Raw genomic sequence first — 16,524 nt, forward strand, 5'->3', positions numbered from 1 at the left:
CCTGGGTAACACAAGGCACTGGGAATGTGGGGTAGGGGGACACTGGGCACTGGTAAGAAATAAATTGGCACACACTCAAAAAGCAATGTGCAGTCATGTGTTTTTCTTATGCACACCAGGTGTATTAATTAAATGAAAACTATGTACAGTGAACAGGAACCAACGTGGACCTCTACCTTTTAATATACAACTATACCCCACCCCCCCTACCTCCCCCACCCCTCCACACACCAATGCCCCCAACCCCATCCTCCAACACCCCCCCACACAACACCCTCCTGCACCCACTTCAAGTTCAACTGGACTCCCTCTTGACATGTCCATGTGTGTGAGGGTACTGATGCCCCCTTTTAGGTGGAGGGGGTTGTTCGTCTGGGCAGCGCATACTGCGCAGTGACCTCCGCACCGGGCTTGTCTGGGTAGAACTTGTTGGGGTTGTGCTGGTCGATGGTGGGGGTTGTGGGTTGGCCTCTGCATCACAATGTTGGGCCATGGTGGCAACCAACTGGGTGACAGCCTGTGTCATGGCTGCCATACCTTCACCACTTGCCGGGTCACACGGTAGACAGCACGGCTTACTGTCCTGGAGTTCTCTTGCATGGCCCGGTGTGTGGCTTCCCCATCCACAACGTACTGCTTGACCATGTCATGCATGGCCTGCTGGCGCTCCTCCATGCAGGTCAGCTGCCCCTCCAGGTCCCGGATGGATTGTGCAGCTCGTGGTTGCACGAGAGGCGGTGTGTGTCTGGTTTCAGGGCTGCATTCAACTACGGGCATGTCCTCCACAGAGCTGTTTCCACCTGAGCCATGTTCGCAGAACTGTGGGGTAGGTAGCATGGTTGGGGTGTTTGGCATGTCCTCAGACATGCAATAGCCTGCAGTGTCTGCCTCCTCCAGTTCCTCCTCTGTGCTATGTTGCGCAGATTGTGCCGCCTCACCGAGGTCACTGGTGGCTGTTGACTGTGGCCCCTCCACATCACTAGCCGCTGGGCATCCCTCCTCATCCACCTGAAGTGTTTGCTGTGGGGCAGATGTTTTTTTTTGCGGCAGGGGTGCCTTTTGGCTTGGGTGCCTTGATGGCAGCAGTGTGTTCTTGCTGGGGCTCCTGCCTAGGTGTTGGTTATAGCTGCTTGTCTGGTTCTCGAGCCTGTGCACCCTGTTGGCTGGGGGGCTGTGGCTTGGGAGCAGTGGTTCGCTTCTGGCCAGCCCTTGATGTCGAAGGCCTGGAGGCGTCAGTGCTCCCTCGGCTCAGGCGTGCTAGTGTCTTTTTTTGGTGTCACGGTATGTTCCGCCTCGCTGTCTCATCCTGTGCCTGTGGGGGACAGAGAGGCAGGGCATCTAGCATGGGTGAACATACATGCTACATACATTGATGCTAGTACATTTAGAGTCATGTGCATTCCTGTGTACATGTTGGAGGGGCAGCCATGGTGCTTACAGGAGTTGGGGGGAGGTGCAGTGTTTTGGCATCCTTCTGGTGCAGCCATGATGGGCATGGTGTCTGTTGCGTGCTGTAGCCATGCCTCAGGGGATGTGTGCCATGTGTTGTTTGGATGTATGTCAAGTGTGCAATCGGTAGTCGTGATGTGTGCACCATGCAATGGGATGGCACATTGGTCAGGCTTGCATCTGTACACTGATGTATATGTGTGTGTGTGCATGCAGATGGTGCTTGTGTTTGCAATTGGGGACTCGTGGTTTATGTCAGTGGGGTTTGTTGTGCATTTTCATGGCAGGGATTTTGCGGTTTTTAGGGGCTGACTTTAGCTGGGAGCTGATGAGGGCAAATACATGATCCATCTACTTGCCATTTGGACTCTACCATTGTTCTTGGGGTATTAGGTGTGTGTGTGTTGACTTTTGTATTATGCTATGGGTCACTCACCATCATCGGCCGATGAAGGACTCCCATCTCGGAATGGCCAACACCCTTGATGGTCTCCATGTCTATGACAGTGCTGCATGTTTCCTCCCAACCAACCAGCTTTATAGGGGATGTTGCTCTGCCACCTGTGGCCTGGACCTGGCTGCGATTTGCTCAGAGGATGTTGCAGACATGCAGCCGCAGATCGTCCCCGCATTACCTGCAGTCTCTTCCGGTGCGTGGGGTTGTCCTCACCACAGAGACCTTTTGCGCCACCTCCTCCTTTTTTTTGTGGATTTGTGCCACACAGCGCAGGTCTGCGCAGAACAAAATCTCTGAGTGCTCAACCTGTGCGTCGGCGAGCATGTTGAGCTCCTCATCACTGAAACGTGGCTTTCGCAGCCGTTTCTGGTTGCCATGGCCATCATCTTGCTGACACAGTCCACAGTTCGCCGATCCAGGTGCTGTAGGCAGAGGATTGCAATGGATTGTGCTTTTTAAAGATGGCCGCCGGAGCATTTGCCATTCCGGCACGAAGACGTTGCTTCCGGTACCGGTATCTACGGTGCCGTTCCTTACGGCAGCTAGGATGCCGGTGCCTGCGGCATTGATGATGCCTCTAATGGGGGTTTGGAGGGCCTTACCGGCATGCCAGTGTAGCCGTTACTGGCATGCCGGTATGCACATGCACGCTGACTTAGAATCAACCGTTAATTCCAGCAGCAGTGCTACACAGACACAGTTCCACCGGCATGCAGGTAATTTCCTCGTAATGATGCCCAATGAGTTAAAATAACATGGAACAGCAACTCACACTGCCTACAATTAAAAATGATTACAGTGGAAGGAACTCAGAACACTTGACATTTTTCAGAAGCGCACCTGCCACTTTTTGAATCTGTTATACTTTTTGCACTTTAGTCGGGCATTTCCAATATTTACGATTTGCCATGGTGAAGTAATATGGTTCTGCAGTGACTTTATGACCATTTTGCACTCGGCACTTTTATATGGATCTATAATGGATTTGTATGTACAAGGCAGTTTTGTCAGTATTTAACATGCATTTACATGTTTCGATATGTATTCTTGTTTTTTGATGAGCTGTGTGTGTTAGGTATGCGGTTAGTGTTTTGCAATAAGTCATTGTGAGCAGGGCAAAATGAGTGGTACGCATTTCTACATTAACGTGCACCTGCATGTATTTTGATGCCATTATATGCATTACACTTTTCTTTTTATTCACAAACAATTCACTTACTTATGCTCCATGCTGTATCCGACGTATTGAGGAAAATGACTCAGTATTTCAATGTATTGTTTAGCAACATTTATTTCTGATTTAAATAAAGCTACTAATGTTTAGTCAATTAGTGAGACTATACCCTTGAAATTCTTTGTCTATTTAGATTTGTTTCTGCACAGCAGGCAGTGAGAGTTTGCAGAAATTGGTAGTGCCATCTCTTCTTTGATGTGGAAGGTGAAATCCACCTTTGGTCCTAAATTGGGGTGCATTCTGAGAACCACCTTTTCCCTATAGAAGATAATAGAAGGCCGTTCTGCACAGAGCGCTTGAAGCTCACTTATCCAGCAGGCCTGGGTGACAGCAACCAAAAAGTCCACCTTTAACGACAATCATTGACACTTGCCAGTTCAAACAGTTTTCATATGAGTGCCAACAGAACCACATTGAGGTCCCACTGGCCGTGCAGTATTCTCCTTGTCAGGTAATCTATGTAGACTGCTAACATGGCTCCAAATGATTTGATTTACAAATGACATTATTGCCAGCCAGCTGTTCTAATATGCCCCCATCATTGCCAAATAGTTTATATAAGAGACCACCGACAAACCACTTTCTACCAATTGTGTGATGAAAGAGATATCCAGTCGCGCCTGCAATGGGATTTTGTGACCCCCTAAACACCAGTGGCAACAACACCTAGACGGCCTTGAGCCGTAGGTCACGCTATATTCAATTTTTTTATAACAACAACACTTCCCTTTAATTGCATACTGTAACCGGGTAGAATCGTTCCATGTGGCTCTAATGCTCTGCATGTTCTTTTGAGAGGGTCCCAGGTGAATGTAACCTAGGTCCTGCAAGGATCCTTCAGATGGTGTCAATTCTTCCCAAGGGGGGCCGGGGGGGAACTCTTTCTTGGAGTTCATGGAGGTGAGGTCGCTAACCGATAGTCCCCCTAGAGGTGGTAACATGAGGGAGGTCCTCATACAGAGGAACTTCCTGCCTGGAGATAAGGATGAGAGTTTGCGATACGGTGCCTTTAACTCCAATCACAAGGGGTAATAACAACTAACTCTTCCTTGCACATGATAAAATCAGAGACAATGTAATGTGCCAGTCTCCCTCTGATAAGGACTGGGATGAAGAATCAACCAAGAACACACGTATTTAACTAGCCGCTCTCAATCAGACTGATGTTACGCTAGGGGAGTCCCAGCTACTGAAGACAAACAGTAAAGGACTAGGAAAACGACCTCTGAAGAGAGAGATACCTCTGGGAGGAGAGGCCGACAAGCAAGGACGCTGACAAAAAGCCCACGTTCTGAGGATGTGGAGAGACAGCCGTCTGAAGTGCTGGAGATGAACCAAGGGACGTCTCATCCATCAGTGGAGGGCCACCAAACCTGAAGTCGAAAGTCAGTGCGGTTGTGGCGTTATCTGTAGCGGGTGGATCATATGATCCAAGAACGACACTCTGACCATTAGAACAAACTGTGGTGGTTGCAAGACCTGTAATGGGTGGACTGTTTGTCCGAAAACTGCCCTGCTCATAATGGACCACAAAGTCAAGCAGGCCGAAGAAGAGGAATACAAGAGAGTGACAGACCACAAAGTCGAGCGGACAGAGGAAGAGAGTAATAGGCCACAAAGTTTAGCCAGCTGAAAGAAAGTGGAAGATCGAACCCACGACCCCTAGCACTAGCAAAACCAGTGAAGAATTCCCTGAAAGAAGGTACATGGAACAGTGATAAGTCCTGGAGGGGGCATGGGCAACCCATGAACTGGAAACAGAGACAAAAGAAGTAAACCATTTTGTGAAGCAATTCCCTGGTCAGTTCCATAAGACTGTGGTATTAAGTATTTGAGAAAGACTAGAGGAGCCTCTCCCTCATATACGTGGGGCCACGATGAAAGACAGTGTTCAAGTAAAGAGAACACCAAAGCATTGGAAGGAATTAAAATGTAGATGCCGGATTTAATGCGGAAGTATACTTAAGAGGATTCTGCGCAAGCTGGACATTAGATTGAAGGGAGCCATTCTCCAAGTTTTGTTACAAGTGTGGAACTTTGTGAACACACAACATTATGAGACGTGTATTCTCCTGGTTTGTGATAAGAACTCTTTGGTTAGCTTAGTTGTTTGATTTGTAGTGACAGGGATGGATTACTTTCTCTTTGACAACACAGGTTTTCAGGCACAAGTTGTTGAGGTAGGGAACAAGGGGCAAAATAGGCTTTGCATACTTATCCATGAATAATGTTTATAACCAAAACTATTCCCACTTGGGTCTACCTCTTATGGCACCTTCAAGTTCTGCAGAAGTCTGCAGCCACAGTAGCCACTTCAAAATCTAGTTGTGCTCACATTACTCCAGTTGTACACCACCTCCCCCAAGATGCCATCAGTCCCTCTACACAGCAAGATGCCCCCTTCCTGCCCTCCAGACCCACACCGTGCCCTCATACCTCCCCCCAGACCGACACCAATGTACCCCCATCCCTAATCCCAGACCCACACCAATATGCCCCGTCCCTTCCATCAAACCAACACCAATGTGCCCCCATCCAGACCCACACCAAATACCCCCATTCCCACCGTGCAGATGCACACAGATGTTCCCATTCCACCCACACCAGGATGCCCCATCGCACCCTCCAGACCAACAGATGCCTCATACCTGTTCAGACCGTCACCAATGTGCCCCCATCCATTACAGACCACACCAAGGTGCCACCATCCCTCCATGCGCACAGCAAGATGCCCCCATCCTGCCCTCCAGACAGACCAATGTCCCCCATCCCCTCCCTCAGACCCACACCAGTATGTCCCATTCCTCTCTCTCAGACCCACACCAAGATGCCACCATGCCTCTAGACCCACAGCAAGATGCTAATCCCTCAATTCCAGAGCCCAAGATGCCATCAATCCCCCCTCTAGACCCATACCATGATGCCCCATCCTCCCTCTACACAGGAAGATGCCCACATCCTGCTCTCCAGACTCAAACTAAGATATCCATCTTCACACACCAAGATGTCCCATCCCTCCCTCCAGATCAATGTGCCCATCTCTCCCAGACCCACACCAGGATGCCCCATCCCTCCCTCCAGACCCACAAAAGAGGCCCCATCCCACTCTTCAGAGGCAAACAGATGTCCCCATCCCACCCAAACCAAGATGCCCCATCCCACACTCCCGACTAAACACCTAAATGACCCATGCCACCCTCCAGAATAGATTCCCTATACCTGTTCTAGACTGACACGAATGTGCCCTCATCCATTGCAGACCCTTCTTCCACCAAGATGCTACAAGTCCCTCCACACAGCAAGCTGCCCCCCTCCTGCACTCCAGACCCACACCTAGAAGATCCATCCATCCCTCCAGACCCACAGTGCCCCCATGCCTCCCCCAGACCCACACCAATGTGCCCCCATCCCACCCTCCAGACCAACAGACACATCATACCTGTTTAGACTGACACCAATGTGCCCCCATCCATTGCAGACCACAACAAGATGCCACCATCCCTCCATGCACAGCAAGACGCCCCCATCCTGCCCTCCAGACCCACACGCAAATAAACCATCCCTCCTCCCAGACCCACGTGCCCCGATCCCTCCCCCAGACAGACCAATGTCCACCATTCCCCTCCAGACCCACACCAAGATGCCCCATCCCACCCTCCCAGACCACACCTAGATGACCCATGCCACCCTCCAGACCAACTGATGCCCCATACCTGTTTCAGACCAACATCAATGTGCCCCAATCCCTCCCACCTGCCCCAGATGCCCTCCCTCCCTAGACCCCACACCAATGTCCACCGTCCCTCCCATCAAACCCACAATGCGCTGCCATCCCCGCCCTCTAGACCCACACCAAGATGCCCCCACGTCAACTTCCAGATGTATAGATGTCCCCATCCCACCCTCCAGACCAACAGATGCCCCATACCTGTTCCAGACCAACACCAATGTGCCCCCATCCATTGCAGACCCCACAATCCCTCCATCCACACAGCAAGATGCCCCCATCCCGCCCTCCAGACCCACACCTAGATGAACCATCCCTCCCCCCAGACCCACAATGTGCCCCATCCTTCCCCCAGACCAATGTCCCCCATCCGTCCCAGCAAACTCACACCAATGTGCTGCTATCCCCTCATTCCAGACCCACACCAAGATTTCGCCATCCCACCCTCCAGAAGCACAGATGTCTCCATCCCACCCACACCAGGATGCCCATCCCTCCCCGACCAATGTGCCCCATCCCCCAAACCCACACCAATGTGCCCCTTCCCTCCTATCAAACCAACACCAATGTGCCCCATCCCTCCCAAACCAACATGCCTCCATCCACTCCCTCCAGAGCCCCACCAAGATGCCCCCATCCTGCCCTCCAAGCCCACACCTAGATGTACTATCCCTCCCCCAGACCCACAATGTACCCCATTCCCCCCACACACAGACAAATGTCCCCATCCCTCACATCAAACCACACCAATGTGCCCCAACCCCTCCCTCAGACCCACACCAATGTGCCCCATCCCTCCCATCAAACCCACACCAATGTGCCCCATCCCTCCCATCAAACCATCATGCCTCCATCCACTCCCTCCAGGGCCCCACCAAGATACCACCATCCCTCCCTCCAGACCCACACCAACATGCCATCATCCCGCCCCAGACCCACACCAATGTGCCCCATCCCCCCAAAACTAATGTGCCTGTCCCTCCCATCAAACCCACACCAATGTGCCCCATCTCATCCCTCGAGACACACACTGATGTCCCCATCCAACCCAAACCAGGATGCCCCATCCCTCCCTGCAGACCCACACAAAAGTACCCCAACCCTCCCAAACTGACACCAATGTGCCTCCATCCACTCCCTCCAGAACCACACCAAGATGCCCCATCCCATCTCCCAGATGCACACAGATGTCCCCATCCCACGCTCCAGGTGCCACATACATGTTCCAGACCAACACCAATGTGCTTCCATCCATTGCAGACCCCACCAAGATGCCATTATCCCTCCATCCACACCGCAAGATACCCCCATCCTGCCCTCCAGGCCCACACCTAGATGTACCATCCCCCCAGACCCACAATGTGCCCCCATGCCTCCCCCAGACCAATATCCCCATCCCTCCCATCAAACTCCCATCAAACCCACATCAATGTGCCCCATTCCTCCCAACAAACTGACACCAACATGCCTCCATCCACACAGCCACACCAGGATGCCCCATCCGACCCTCCAGACCAACAATGCCCCATACCTGATTCAGACCAACATCAATGTGCCCCCATCCATTGCAGACCCAACCAAGATGCCATTATCCTCTCCATCCACACAGCAAGATGCCCCATCCCGCTCTCCAGACCCACACCGATGTTCCCATCCCACCCAAACCAGGATGCCCCATCCCTGCCCCAACCCACACCAATGTGCCCCGTCCCTCCCTCCAGACCCACACTAGGATGCCCCATCCCATCCTCCCAGCATACACCTAGATGACCCATGCCATCCTCCAGACCAACAAATGTCCCATACCCGTTTCCGACCGACACCAATGTGCCCCCATCCATTGCAGACCCCAAGATGTCCCATCCCTCCCCCAGAACACCAATATGCCCCATCCCTCCCCAGACCAACACGTGTGCCCCGTCCCTCCCATCAAATCCATGTCCCCGTGACCCCATCCCCTCCCTCCATACCCACACTGATGTCCCCATCCAACCCAAACCAGGATGCCCCATCCCTCCCTGCAGACCCACACCAATGCGCCCTGTCCCTTCCCAGAACCACACCAATGAGCCCCAAACCCATCAAACTCACACCACTGTGCCTCCATCCACTCCCTCCAGAGCCACACCAGAATGCCCCCATCCCATCCTCCAGACCAACAGATGCCCCATACCTATTCCAGACCGACACCAATGTGCCCCACCCATTGCAGACCCCACCAAGATGCCCCATCGCGCCCTCCAGACCCACACCTAGATGAACCATCCCTCCCCCATGTGAGCATAAGATAAGCAAAACATATGTAATCTACTGCTTGTTATAGGGAACAGGAAGAAGCCCTCACTGCATAGAAATAAATTATACCTTCAAGAATAAAGAATGCAGCTCTCCACTGCATATAAGAAATTAAATTGCAAGAACAAAGAAGCTCAAATCCGACTGTTTAAAAAAACAGATCAGTGCCCACAGTAGGTTGGCATTATAGGAAGCCATACACCTGTTTTTTCCCGTGTTTTAAACAAAGTTTTATGTTTTTGTATTATAGTGTTTGGGAGAGAACGACACCAAAGGGGTTCTGTGATTTTTTTTGCAATTTTCCAAGAAATATGTCTGTCCTGAAAATGGCCATAACGCAAAGAAAAGATGATAGGGATGGGGTCTAATGTATTTTTGAAGGCTGAAACATATATAGACAACTCCATCAGTTTTGAACTAGAAAACCTCAGACAACTGGAGACCAGAATAAAGGCATCTATGCAATAAAGATATTTAGTGGCCTTAATAAAACAGAACGTAATATAAGTTGAATCTGTCCTCATCTCTTTTGTGACTTTTCAGATAGTTAACTTAAGCTTGCAAAAGAACTGTGTCCCGTACTAACCCCACCTTTGGTAAAATATTTATACAACAAGTTGTTGAAGATTTGTCTTGTCTTGTGTAAGTGTGCCTTGTGAAAAGTGCCCAAGTCATCTTAATTGTTTTTATGTTGTATCAGAATATGAATAAAACGCGTTTGAAATAGTTTGAAAAAACATGTCACATTCATCAACTGGTTCAGTGATAATGAAAATGTGATGCACTGACCGAAACTAATCGGATTTAGAGAGGGGAAATCACTCACTTTTTCATTGTTTCATATATACCCTTCCCAGTGTGAGACCGATCCCCCTTAAACAAAAAATATGGAAGAACCCAGATAGTACTACCACACTATCCCTCCCTCAGACACAGGCCAATGTCCCCATCCCTCCCATCAAACCCACATCAATGTTCAACCCATGCCCTACCTCCAGAGCCACACCAAGAAGCCCCATCACACCCACCCAACCCACACAGACAACCCATGTCACCTTCCAGACCCACTTTGCCCAATCTCTCCCTCCAGACCCACACCCATGTGCCCCATCCATGTCAGACCCACACCAATATACCCCATCCCACCCTTCCAGACCCACACCACTGTGTCCCTATCCCTCCCTCCAGACCCACATCACTGTGTACCTATCTCTCCCTCCAGACCCACACCACTGTGTCCTTATCTCTCCCTCCAGACCCACACCAATGTGCCCCACCCCTCCAGACCCAAGCTAATGTGCCCCACACGCAAGACACACAAACATGCCCCTATCCAACCATTCGGACCCCACCAAGATGCCCCATTCCTCCCTCTAGACCAGCGATATCCAATTTAGATTAGAAGAAATGGGCAAGGGCGGATCACATGGTCAGGCTGAAGCATGACAAAGTGGCCCGCAGTTGTAAATGGATATTCATTCCTTTAGTCACAGACTGTTTGAATAGTACCCAAGGGGGAGCTTTGTGTTAAAATTTAAGCAAATTGTGATATTTAAAGAATATGTATTCAGCAACAATGGTCAAAATTACTAACTGCATAGTGAAGTAACTCAAACTGGCCCACATTGGCAAAAAAGGTGGCCCATTTTGACTCGCACACACTAGCATTTTTGGTACAGACATTGCCCTATAGGCCAGTCCGAGCCTGGCGCTCATCCATAATGCCAGGGGGGCAACCACCCAGTGGCCCCACCATCCATTATGAAGGAGCTAAGGAGCCAGCCCAGTGAAACAATGAGCACTCCCTCAGCTGCTTTTTCCAGCTGAGGTAGAGCTCCTGGGCTGGATGAACTGTCAAAGGGAAACACTATTTCCCTTTGAAGGTTCAGTGGAGTTCCCCAGTCGCACATGCTCACTGAGCCATGCAAGTGCTGCGGTGTTTTGCTTCGGCAGCATTGCACATCTCATTGGAAATGCTGGCTGGGGCACTGCATGTCTGTATATGCGAGGGGGAGCCCCTGCACCTCCTCGCACATACGGACAGAGCAGTCTGGAGCAAGGCGTTTCAGCATCCACACGCAGGCCAATGCAGAAGGTACGTTTATGTTCATTTTCTTTTAATTTAAACATATGTATGGATGCATGTATGCTTGTGATGAGTGTATGGTGATGGATGCTAGTGTGAACGATAGAATGATTGCTGCATGAATGTGTGTGTGTTAGTTTGTTTTGGTCCGTTGAACTGATTTTGGCAAGTGGTGGATAGAGGGGCGAAGGAGGGTTGTACAACAAAGGCATTTTAAAAATGCCTAAATGTCTTTGTTGCACAATCCCCCTACCCAACTGCCAAAATCAGCTATCCTCCTGAGGCGCTGTGGAGCCCAGGAGACAGGCATGGTATTCTTTTATTGGATTTCAATCATAGATATCTAGTCAAAAATGCCATGCTTTCCCCCTTGGCACCCTAGCGCCTTGCCTACACACATAATCATGTTGATTGTGTTAGGCCCAGTGGGGCACAGGGGACAGTGATGGTATCTTTTTACTGGAGATTGATCATAGATGTCCAGTACCAATGTCATGCCTGTCCCCTGGCTACCCCAAACACCAATTGCAAACTGTTTGGCAATTTATCAATTGTGTTTTAAAGTATGCTCTACAATGCAACATTTTAACCCATTATTTAAAAAATAATAATAAACAGGAGAAAACCCGCCTTGATTTGTTCAGGCTCCCTCACTGCACTCGGTCTCTATGGCATTTTTGGGGGAAATAGTTATGCTCCTCCACTTAAAAAAAATTCACCAGCCACCACTGGCCCTTAGACTGTGTTGGGAACGGGATGGGGGAGCCCAGGGACTGTGGTGGGAGCAGGATGGGCGGAAGCATCGGATAGTGGTGGGGAGAGCCCAGGGTGTGTGGTGGGGAGAGCCCAGGGACTGGGTAGAAGTGGGGTGAGGGAGCCCAGAGACTGTGATGGGAGCAGGTGGGGAGCCCAGGGACTATACTGGAAGTAGGGTGCAGTGACGGCACACAATACATACTGTCCATTTGGCATTTTTGGGGAGCCAGTCTGCCCAAATTTTGCTCAGGGGGGCCCAGGCCAAAAAAGTGAAGACCACTGCTCTAGAGAAATACCATAATGCCTGATTCTCCCGTGCACATATAAAGATGCCCCTTCCCCCTTGCAGTCCCACACAAAGAAGCCCATGTGCCTCTCCCAAACGACAAGCAGATAGCCCCAGCCAACCCTCTCTAAAACCACCCATCCTAAACACAACCTCATCAAACATTAAACTACTCTATTAGCCCACTTTTATCAGAAAAAACACCACCATCCACTGCACCTTTTCTTAGCCCTCCATACCTTTCACGTTGAATAGCTAAACATGATGCTTAAAGTACATGTAATTTTCCGCTCCCCCTCCAAATCTGGTGTCTTGCGGGAACGTTCACGGTATCCCGAAGAAAATGCAAATTGCATTCTCAACCGGCCAAGAGCACACAGATTGCTGCTGCTCTTGCAGCCTGGCAGCCAGAGCCTTCCCGGTTCCCGCTCAGAAAAATGACAATGAGGGAGAAGACAATGAGGGAGAAGTCGGACACTCCACGGGGGGTCTTGCAGAAACGTTCCCGGTTTGCGAAGAAAATGTCCAAACCCGCTGCAAGCCAAAAGCACACAGATTCCACTTGCACCGGCAGCCGAAGCCTTCCCACGATTCCTGCTGCTCTTGCAGCCAGCCTGTTAGCCAGAGCCTCCCCGAGTTCCAGTTCGGTTCCATCTGATGTTAAAATGCGCACCTTAACGCTGCAAGCCAAAGACGGCAGATTCCGGTTGCATTTGCAGCTGCAGCCAGAACCCTGAAAATTACAATGATGACGTAGGAAGTCACGTGAAGAAGAGTAGGTGGTTGCTATGGTCCGTTTCTCAGATGCGAAGTAGACACTGTTGGGAAAGATGGGTTTTCTTGCCATGTTTTCATTTCGCATTTTTACAAACAAGGCAGCCATTTTGTATTAATTGTAAATGAGCTACATACAGGTACTACAGTGAAAATCGCTTGTAAGTATGACGTTAGTAAAAACAAGTAATATAAAGAATAACACAAGTTTTAATGTATAATTGTAAGGTATAGTAGATTCGTTATTTTTAGCTACATTAGATTATTTCAATTTTTATAAATTTCTTCTATATCCGAATCTGCATATGGCATGGCTAATTTCGATTAAAATAGAGCAGTCTGAAAAAGCACTAAATTACATCTCAATTATATGCAACACGTCCGATGGATCCCAATAGGAAGTAATCATTGCGTGCGGGCCGTTTGCTGTCAGGTGGTGACGTCAGGCTCTTTGGCAGGAGCTACCATGCTCAGCCGCTTTCAGTTTCCATGGCGAGGGGAGCTGTGACGGGGCTGGCGCCCAGCTACCGGGACACGTTGCCGTGTCGTCACGGGAGCTGTCAGGTGCTGGCCGCGGCGCACAGACCCCGGCCAGTCACCAACAGCTCCGGAGACATGAGTGAAACGACGCCTCGGCGGGCAGCCAGAGGTCAGTTGGAGGCAGGCATACGCTCCTGCAGGACCGTTGGGATAGGCAGGACTTTCACAGTGGAGAAGTGTGTATGTTTAGCGGAAAGGAGTGACTGCCATCCCGGAACACAATGTGGCTGTTAAAAAATTGGACAGGCGGAGGATAAGGTGTATATCTCAATGTGAGGCATGGGTGGCTGTCAGAATTGAGGTTGTGAGGTAGCAGTCATAATACAACTGTATTAGGGACCTGAGTGTCTAGTTGACACTCTGGAGGACTGTCATGTTTTCCAAGATACCGCGTTGACATGATCTGTATTGAAAGGAGAACGTAACGTGATATATACATGTTCTTCGTTGCCTTCCTAGACTGTTTCCTAGTAACAAGAGCTTTCGTTTGACATGTTCACAAACCCCATCCTCATCCTTTCTCCTTTGATCTATACTTCCTATTGTCTGCTTCGTATGTGCAGGGTCTGCTTTGATGTGTATGCTTTGAGATTTTGGCCTAAGTTAATTATTTAGCTATTTCAAAGTTTTGGCTTGTGTCTGGACTTAACTCCCTATTTGTAGAGTGATATTTAATATGTGATAAGTGATATGTAACGTTATAGCTTAGGCAACATTTCCAAATGTGTGTTCTGATGCTTATTTGCATTCAGGACCTGTCCTGATCAAAATCTCTCAGTGTTTGTTGGTTTCAGTTATGGAATTCTGTAGGGGGCCGATTGCTATTGGGTTGTGCATAGTGTTGCAGTGCTTGCTTTAATGTTTTGGCAATTCAGTCTATGAACCTGAATGGTATTTCGGTCTCTTCTTAAATTGGCACCAGAATTTAACAATGTTCCTTTGGTTTTAACTGCCATTATTTACTGAGTTTCAGTACACTAAAATTGCCTCATTACAAGTTGGCTACTGCATAATTAATGTGCCGGTATTAACGTATACGGGCACATTTCTGCACCAGCCAGCTACAAGTTTGCCGGTGATGTGCTGGAATTAGCACCTGACTGGCAAAAATCACCAGTATTACTGGCAAAATCCCCCATGGTGTCCATTGGGACTCCATGGAATGGGGATATGCCACCAGCAATCGTAATCCGGCAGTAATACCTCCGGACCGAGTGCCGGTATCAGTATTTCAGTTTGCCTGTATCCTGGCTGATTTACCGCCAGCATACTGGAAAACTTGTAGTGATGCCCAAAGTACAGTGCAGTTCCTGTTTAGGGAAAAGGAGGCTTACGGTTTTCGTAGAGCAGTTGTACAGGTCTGCATACTGTATTTTTAATGTAAGACACCTCACTGCACTTCAATCAATACTGCTGATAAGATTTTGAGGTGGGAGTATTTTACTCTCTATTTTTAAACTTTGAGAGTAAATGTAATTTTAAGAGAGTAAACATTACTTTTCTCCTTTGCAAGAGAGTAAAATATATGTGGCTCCAGCCGACGTGTGCAAAAAAACTGTATGGAAATCATTACTAAGCGGCAGCTTTCTGCATTGGGACATAATACACCTTTCATTATTTCTCTAAGGCAGGGGTGCACAACTAGTTTTGCCAGAGGGCCAAATGTACCTTACAAGCTATCTACCGGGGGCCAGATTGTTTGTGTGGGGTAGCCGGGCGGGGCACGTGGTGAATTTACGACCCCCCCTCTCAGACATTTATAGTATGTGGGGGAACAAATGGGCATTTTGAGGTGTACTTATTGTCTTTATTGCTATTTGTGCTTTCAATTCTGTAGTACACGTTATTAACAAGCCAGAAGAAAAACTGATTTGGCCCTGGGCTTCAACCTGTTATCAATAGTGTGAGAACAGAATCATCCCTGCACGCCCAGCAGCAATAACCTAGCAGAGCTGGCTGTCTTGCAGGTGAAAAAGAGATGTGCAGATATGGCTGATGAGTGATCTGCCCATATTAATGACTACATGACTCCACACGCCACCACAAAACACCTCTGCTTTCAGAAGTACTGCCACAAAAGACTTCAATACCCACTATCAACATTGCTTTGTCACCGGGGCAATAAATTAATGTTCTCTTTACAATACTTTTATTTGAAGCATCATACAAAGGTGGTGTATACAGGCCATGCAAAGAAAATATAACCAACATAGTTTTTTTTTCTATACTGCTTATTACCATGCTTTATAGCACTAGTGTTGATAAAATTGTGTACTAAATTGGAGGGGTGTAAATATTTCCCCCAAATATGCCAGTGTGATGGAGCGTAGCAAGGGAGCCCAAACCAATCAAGAGGTGTTGGGGGTCTTCCTCCCCTCCACCCCGGGAATAATTTTAAAACTCAAGCACACACAATGACATACACAATTTAAATTAATGTACCTTCTGCCCTGGTCTTGATGTTTCCTCCCAGTGCTATAGCTCCTGCGTAGCATAAAAAAGAAGCAAAGAGCGCATCCTGGTTTGTGCACATGAACCCAAGAGCTGGAGCGCTGATGACTAAGAGCCCATCTCCCTTTGTATGTGGTAGGAGGCGCAGGAGCCCCTCCCTCATACATACACACATGCAGTTCATCAGCCAGCATCCCCAATGGGCCATGCAAGGTTGGGGAAGCAAAATGCCCCTTTTTTACATGGCTCACTGGATAAAATCCAATGAGCTGCAAGACGTATCCTTGGCCTCAACCCCGGGGACCACATCTCTCCAGCCCTAAAATGTCTCCACTGGCTCCTGGTTGCTGCAAGGATTAAATTCAAATCCATCTGCATCATCCATAAGGCTTTCTGGGGCTGGGGACCACGATGTCTACAACAGGCTCTCACCAAATACTCTCCCTCCAGATCTCTATGCTGTTCCAGT

General features: G+C 49.1%; 1 protein-coding gene across 4 annotated transcripts in view; it reads left to right on the top strand.

Annotated features, from left to right (window-relative positions):
• Positions 1 to 13,467: 13,467 nt before the first annotated feature.
• ENTPD4 (ectonucleoside triphosphate diphosphohydrolase 4) overlaps positions 13,468 to 16,524 on the top strand; it is a 491,672-nt gene continuing 488,615 nt past the window's right edge. For 2 of the 4 annotated variants that reach the window (XM_069617611.1, XM_069617613.1), the window contains exon 1: positions 13,541 to 13,862. The gene's annotated coding sequence lies outside the window, so the exon portion shown is untranslated. Of the gene's footprint in view, positions 13,863 to 16,524 lie in introns of all 4 variants that reach the window. The other 2 variants (XM_069617610.1, XM_069617612.1) reach the window with 2 other exon arrangements.

The sequence above is a fragment of the Ambystoma mexicanum genome, chromosome 10 (genome assembly GCF_040938575.1).
Source record: "Ambystoma mexicanum isolate Mex_15411 chromosome 10, UKY_AmexF1_1, whole genome shotgun sequence".
Lineage (NCBI taxonomy): Eukaryota > Metazoa > Chordata > Amphibia > Caudata > Ambystomatidae > Ambystoma > Ambystoma mexicanum.